Raw genomic sequence first — 8,432 nt, 5'->3', positions numbered from 1 at the left:
GTTTGGTGAGGTAGAAGACTTTATAGAGAGGACTCTCAAGGCAAGGAGTTCCCTCCTCTACCAGCTATTACATTCCTCCATTTAACAACCCCATTGTAGCTCGGGGGTCTGGGGGAAGAAGAGTACCCAAGGAGTAGGTTGGGAGGTTAACCGGTGGGTCATTGCATTTGGATCAACTACATCATCATTCACACTCGGAGGTGACTAACAACAAGGGAAGACAGGTAATGGCAAATCAAGTGGAATCTCGACTTCTGGTGAATGGAACATATTTGTTACAATATTCTTTTGTATAATTTCTTTATGGCTTTAGTTAAACATATGTAAATTTTATGATATGTTCAGTAAAATTAAATTCAGGCATGTGTTCAATAGTGCCAAATAAATTTGAATTCCATGTGTTTTTCTCTTCTGGTTGTATTTTATTGTGATTAAAAAAAAAGAAATATATATATATATATAGGGTTGGTCCCTACACTTGGTATCAGAGCTATGTTGAACCCTTGAGACCTATGGGCCCATGCATGCATGACTAGTTTTGTTAAAATCTTCCAAGATATTCCATTCCAAAATATGCATAGAATAAGTAAATAGTAAATGTGGGTGGAGTTGTTATATAACATAAACATTAAGTAAATGTGGGTGGAGCTACTTTATAACATAAATGGTGTGGCTATTCTCTATATAACATAAACAAGGTTTTCCAAAACTTTCACGTATAACATAAACAACAGTCAAGCTTGTCCAAAATACTCACCATATAATACAAGCATTTGTTCTGCACTGCAAGCTTGTAAAAAAAAAGCATCCCCCAAATGACCCAAAACACTAGCCAAGCCAACTGTAACATTGTCCAAAATAGTGACCGAGAGAGACGATAAGTACTATTGGACTTGACAAATGGGGCTACCAACCAAATTTTGCTTGAATAATATTGAAATCAAATTACTTGTAGTGGACATTCAAAATTTTAACCTTTTGTGTGACTTTTCCCCTCTGTTCAGTTTGTTGCTACAAACATCATCCAATACCATATGCGTAATACATGTCAAAATAACACTAATCCAAATATTAATGAACAATTTCTTTGAAGTAATTGTGCAAGAATTCAAAAGACGTCATTCTATTTCTTCAACAGTGGTAGAGGGTTTTCATTGTAAAGTTCCTTCATGCAGATTACATTAGAAACAAAGAGGAGATCAACAGCTTTAACATAGATTACAGCGCAAATGCCGAGAAGAGTCAACCCATTGGGTTCTTGCTTGTTATAACCAGATCTTTGTGGACGTAACACAGGTTTACGCTAGTGAGAAGAGAATAAATGAATAATAGTATATGTAACATACATTAGAACGCAAATCCTGTGAAGAGTGGAATCAAGAGTCATTCGGCCACTGATCTTGTGTATAGGGTTGGTCATTGTAAGCCAGTTATTTCGCTTTACGCAGGGTGGATTAACACTGCTTTGTCCTCTTATTAGCATTATTATTATTATTATTATTTCTAAATCCAACTATTTCACCATTTTCAGGTCTCAAATTCGACTCACCGGAATCAGAAACCGTAGACAATTCAATTTGTGCATGATCTAATGTTTTTACGGAATACACATTCCCTTGGGTGCCATGCTTATCTATATATACAATTATTTATCTTTTTTTTCTCAAGCAGAATTCATATGTGCAAATTTTTTTTCTTCAAGACATAGATCTGGGCATAACAATCAAAAACTGAATGGAGCAACCAAGTATATAGGGAGGGGGTGTATGTAGTGCCCCACTCTAGTTGATTGATAGTAATATGAGGTTAAAATTTATTTATCCCTGAGGCCCACACTTTATTATTTGAGGACCTCAGTTTGATGATCTAGACACATGACTCTATTTATTGGTTGTGATATTAGTGGTTGTGATGTTTATGTCTGATCTCCATTGATATTATGATGAATATAGCATTAATAGTTATGCATGTTCTCTACTGATGTTATGATGATTGTGGCATAAATGGTTATGTTTTTTATCTATTTGATGTTATGATGTTGATAGCTTCAATGAATATGTATGCTTCCATTGATGTTATGATGATGATAGCCATGATGGATGTGTGCCCTATGTTACCTACTTGCATTAGTTCTGGTTCACAATGAACAATGATGTGAATGACTAGGTGATGGTAATAATGCTATTATGACAATAACTTTAATTGAGAAACCTTGTTACTGATTATTATTGAGGATGGCAGGAAACCACCAGAGGAACTCACATATGACGAGTTGACAACACCTGGTTTGATGAAAATTTATATTATTTTATCTTTGAAATTCTAAGCCGATTTTGGAACATGATATATATGTTTATTTATATTTTGACAATATGTTAATGGTTGTAGGAACAGATTAGTCACTTGGAGAAATGACTCACATATGGGTGATGGGGTTGTACAATTGGATAGAACTGCATGGGAGGGGTGGGACGGTGCCCCTGATCTCACCCACTAGCACTCCCGCCGTGACTCGGGCTAGAAAGGTTGAAACACCTTCACCTTGAAGATCATGATATCATGAGGGCAGGTCCTAAAGTTGGTTTGCTCATGAGGATTTTACTAGGGGGCGTGCTTCAAGGCGGATTCCTTGATCCCCAACATAATTAGTCTCACTATAGCAGGCAACATAAGAAATTATAGTGGTCTATGTAGTTGCACCTATACTTTCCCCTCGTAGCCTCTGAATGCTTGAAGGGCAACTAGCATGGCACCCTTGGAACTTCAATGGAATTTCTTAAAGAGCATGACCAACTTGGCACCCTTGGCATCACGAACAAATTTTTAGGTGTGGCACCCTTGGAACCTCAAGGGAAGTTCTTGAAGGACACGACCAAACTTGGAACCCTTGGCATCACAAATAAATTGTTAGGCGTGGTACCCTTGGAACTTCAAGGGAAGTTCTTGAAGGGCACGTCCAAACTTGACACCCTTGAAATCATTATAAATTAATTAGTTAATAAATATAATCAAGAAATGAAAACTAGGTAAATTTAAATCAAGGGTAATTGATGTTAGAAACTAGGTAATTAAATAAAGAATAAAACTTGGGTGAAGAGGATCATGGGAAGAAATAAAATATTTTATCTTAAAAATTGTACCCTCCCCATGTTGGAAAATATTAGGTAGACTATGTAGTTTAATTAGGTAAAAAAGAGAAAGAGGGACATAAATGTAAGGATAAAGATTAATCCTAAACTAGTTAACCCTAATTAAGAGAAGAGGAAGGTGAATTAAAATAATATTAATAAATTAAATTTGAGAAAAACGTAGAGAACCTCCATGTGGCAACAACCAACATAAGAATATCCATCTAAGAGATAATTTGAGTTAAATTAGGGAGCAGATATGTAGCACTCCACTTTAGTTGATTGACAGTGATATGGGATTAACATTTAAATAGCCCTAATGCCCACACTTTATTACTTGAGGACCTCAGGTTGAGGATCTTGACACGTGACTCTATTTATTGGTTGTGATATTAGTGGTTGTGATGTTTATGTATGATCTCCATTGATATTATGATGAAGATAGCATTAATGGTTATGCATGTTCTGTATTGATATTATAATGATTGTGGCATAAATGGTTATGTTTGTTATCTATTTGATGTTATGATATTGATAGCTTTGATGAATATGTATGCTTCCATTGATGTCATGATGATTATAGCCATGATGGGCGTGTCTCGTATGTTACCTACTTGCATTAGTTCTGGTTCAAGATGAACAATGATGTGAATGACCAGGTGATGGTAGTAATGCTATTATGACAATAACTAACAATGAGAAACCTTGTTACTGATTATTATTGAGTATGGCAGGAAACCACCAAAGGCACTCAAACATGAAGAGTTGGCGACACCTGGTTTGATGAAAATTTATATTATTTTACCTTTGAAATTCTAAGTCGATTTTAAAACATGCTATATATGTTTATCTATATTCTAATGATATGTTAATGGTTGCAGGATTAGATTATTTTTTTGGCTGAATGACACAAATATGGGTGATGGGGTTGTACAATTGGATGGCACTGCATTGGAGGGGTGGGACAATGTCCCTGATCTCACCCACTAGCACCCTCGCTGTGACTTGGGCTAGAAAGGTTGAAACATCTTCGCCTTGAAGATCATGATGTCATGAGGGCAGGTCCTAAAGTTGGTTCGTTCATGAGGATCTTACTCAGGGGCACGCATCAAGGCAAATTTCTTGATCCCAGACACCATTTGTCTTACTATAGGAGGAAACATAAGAGATTATAGTGGTTTTTGTTGTTGCACATATACTTCCCCTCGTAGCCACTAAATGCTTGAAGGGAAACTAACATGGCACCCTTGGCATCAAAAATAAATTGTTAGGTGTGGCACGCTTGGAACTTCAAGGGAAGTTCTTGAAGGGCACGACCAAACTTGGCACCCTATGAATCATTAAAAAATGAATAAATTAATAAATATAATCAAGAAATGAAAACTAGGTAAATTTACATCAAGGGTAAATGATGTTAGAAACCTGGGTAATTAAATCAGGTATAAAACTTGGGTTAAGAGGATCATGGGAAGAAATAAAATATTTTATCTTAAAAACTGTACCCTCCCCATGTTGGAAAATATTAGGTAGATTATGTAGTTTAATTAGGTAAAAAGGGGAAGAGGGACAAAAATTTAAGGATAGAGATTAATCTTAACTAGTTAAACCTAATTAAGAGAAGACTAAGGTGAATTAAAATAATATTAATAAATTAAATTTTTGAGAAATGTAGAGAACCTCCATGTGGCAACAACTAACATAAGAATATCCATCTAAGAGATAACATAAGAATACCCATCTAAGAGACAAATTCAGTTAAATTAGGGAGTAGATAGGGGATCAAATCTTGACTCATTAATTGACTTTAGTAATGAACACAAATTAAGGAATAAAAAGGGAGATCAAGAGGCAACTAGGAGAAGAAATAGGAATCTTGTTGAGGTGGGGAAATACTAGTTTTAGATTAAAATTTAAGTAAATAATTTTGGAGACCCTTGATGAGAGAGTGACACATGGGTGGATGAATAATCAAACTAATGAATTATAAAAAAATAATTAATTATGCATAACATGCCAAGTGTCACCTATGAGGACTCCTATAAAAGGAGGGGCAAGCCATGGGAGAAGGGTCTTTTGGGGACCCTATTGTTGGATGGATGAGACTATGTTAGTGTAGTACCTACGAACTATAGTGAGTTTAGTGAGGTAGAGGACTTTAGAGAGGGGACTCTTGAGCCAAGGAGTGCTCTCCTCTGCCAGCTTTTACATTGCTCTATTGTACAACCCCATTGCAGCTCGGGGGTCCACGGGGAAGAAGAGTACCCAAGGAGTAGGTTGGGAGGTTAACAAGGGGGTCATTTCATTTAGATCAAGTACGTCATCATTCGCACTTGGAGGTGACCGACAACAAGGGAAGACAAGTATCAAAAAATCAAGTGGAATCTCAGCTTCTGGTGAACAATACATATGTGTTACAATATTCTTTTTTATGATTTCTTTATGGCTTTAGTTAAATATATGTAAATCTAATGATATGTCCATTAAAATTAAAATCAGGGATGTGTTCGATAGTGCTTAATAAATTTGAATTCCCAATTTTTTTCTCTTCTGGTTGTATTTTATTGTGATTAAAAAAAAAGAAAAATATATATAGGGTTTGTCTCTACACATCCCACTTAGATGGTTGTTACATTACGTAAGTTCGCAATGTGTCTTCGACTACTTGATTTACTCTTTCTATATGTCCATCCATTTGAGGATGATATACAGTACTGAAGTGTAGTTGTGTGCCCAATCCCTCAAAAAGGGCCTTCCAAAAGGCTGATCTAAAATCCACATCCCAACCGAAGATGATCATTTTTGGTATACTGTGTAATTTAAAAATGTTTGCAATTTGTACTACTTTATAATTTGATTGAACTGGTATGAAATAAGAATATATTCTCAATTTATCTACCACCACCATGATAGAGTCACTTAGCCTTTTTTATTTAGGCATTTTGGTAATGAAATCGATAGATATGGTTTCCAACTTCCATTCAGGGATAGGCAGCGGGTGGAGTAGCCCTATTGGGTGTTGGTGCTCTGCCCTTACCTGTTGGCATTCTAGAAAACATACTCTGTCTCCATACCAAGCCAGAAAAATTCTTTTCTAAGGGCATAAATCATTTTCTCATATCCTGAGTGCCCTGAATAAGGAATTTTATGATATTCATCTAAGGTTCAATTTTTAAACAATTTCTGGTTAGGCACATATACCATTTTTCTATAAATGAGTAATTCATTTGGATCAACCTCATATCCCAATTGTTTTTCATGGTTGTTTACAATTTTTTCTTGCTACCGTAAATGTTTATATAATAGATCTTGCATGGTTGTTTCACCAATCTGCTCATAGAAGGTAGTTCGTGATTCACTAAAAGAAATTTCATATAAGAAGTTTACCTTCGAACTTAAAGCATCTGTAATCCAGTTTTTTTCTCCCTTCAAGTGTCTAATCTCAAAATCAAATCCACTTTGGAAGTCCGCGCAACGGGCTTGCCTAGCATTTAAAGTGGGTTGTTTGAAATGGCATGTCATACTATGATGATTTGTCAATAACAAAACATTCTTACCCAAAAATTAGTGTCAGCACATCTTCAAGGTGTGAATTAATGTTGTTATTCCCAATTCATATGTGTAATACTTTTGTTCATATTCTTTAATCTTTCTTGATTCATTGGTTGTAACCCTACCTTCTTTCATTAATATGCCACCTACACCTTACATGCTAGCATCCATACAAACTACGTATTCTTTGTTAGGATAAACAATACTAGAAATAGGGGCGATGGTGAGTAGATGTTTAAGTTGATTAAAAATCCTTTGACAACTAGGGGTCTATCTAAAGGCCTTTCCTTTCATTTGTAGAGAGATAATAGGGTTTTCCACCCTAGAAAATCCTTCCACAAATCACCTATAACATCTAGCTAGGCCCATGAATGATCTTATGTCCGCTACATATTTCGATGCCAGCCACTCAATGATATCTCTTATTTTCTTTGGATCTACTGCGATCCCTCCTTGGTGATAATATTTCGCAAGTACTAGATTTGTTCCTTAAATAAAACACACTTGATGAATTTGGCATACAATTAGTGTTCTCTTAGGGCTTGAAGAACAAAACGAAGTTTCTCCTTATGTTCTTCCATGCTTCGAGTAGATCAATATGTCATCAATGAGGATTAAAGAAAATTTGTCTAAGTATTGATGAAATATGTTGTTCATGAGACACATAAAGGTTCCTAGGGCATTAGTCAGCACAAAAGGTAGCACCACGAACTCATAATGTACATAAAAAGTTTTGAATGATGTTTTCCCTATATTCTCCTCCTTTATCCAGATCTCATGATAATCCGATTGGAGGTCAATATTTGAGAGTAGGGTTGCACCCTTTACCTGATTAAATAACTCATCTATACAAGGTAGGGGGCATTTATTCTTAATATTCAGTTTGTTTAACTCATGTTAATCCATGCACATTCGTAATGTTCCATCTTTTTTCTTAACAAAAAGTATTGGAGCTCCCCAAGGGGATACAATGGGCCGTATATTATTTTTATCTAGCAACTCTTGTAGCTGCATTTTCAATTATGTTAGCTCTGATATAATCATATGGTAAGGGGCTCGAGAAACTGTGACAGCTGTCGAAATTAACTCAATTGTAAAATCTATGTCTCTTTTTTGGGGTAGACTTGGGATTTCTTCAAGGAAAACATCTGTAAAAATTTCTATCACTGGTATATCTTCTAAAGCAACTAATTTCTCCTTAGAGTTAGCATAACCTACTTGTATGGCATAAATCTAGCAACCCTTTCTGATTCATTTTCCTAATTAGAAAGCTATTATAGGTCTTAGTTTCATAGGTTTCTCGATACCTTTCATTTCATGTCTTTCTCCCTTCTCATCCCAGAAATTAACGATCTTTGTCTTGTAGTTAATAAGGGACCAATTATTTTCTAGCCAATCCATCCCTATAAGGATTTCATATGATCCTAAGGGTAACACATTCAAATATGCCATGATGGACTGTTTAGCTCATTCTATAGGGAAGTTACTGACTTTGGCCAAAACTCTTCTTTTAGCTCCTGTGGCTAGTTGAACTAACCATGGATTTTTAAACTTTAGTGCTTGCGGTTTACATTGTTCCATAATCTTAGGGCTAATATAACTCAAAGTAGCCCCAACACTAATCAAAATAGATATAGTTTGGTGAAAAAGTTTACCTTCAAATTCGACCATCGTTGGCTGAAATTCTGCCAGATGATCTTCGCGTGTAGGATTAATTTTAGGGAGGATCCTTGTACTTTCTCCTACTGCAGAAGC

This window comes from Pinus tabuliformis, chromosome 4_2 (genome assembly GCF_031772625.1).
Source record: "Pinus tabuliformis cultivar Carrire ecotype Pingquan chromosome 4_2, CPIR1, whole genome shotgun sequence".
Classification (NCBI taxonomy): domain Eukaryota; kingdom Viridiplantae; phylum Streptophyta; class Pinopsida; order Pinales; family Pinaceae; genus Pinus; species Pinus tabuliformis.
Note: the sequence above shows the minus strand (reverse complement) of the source record.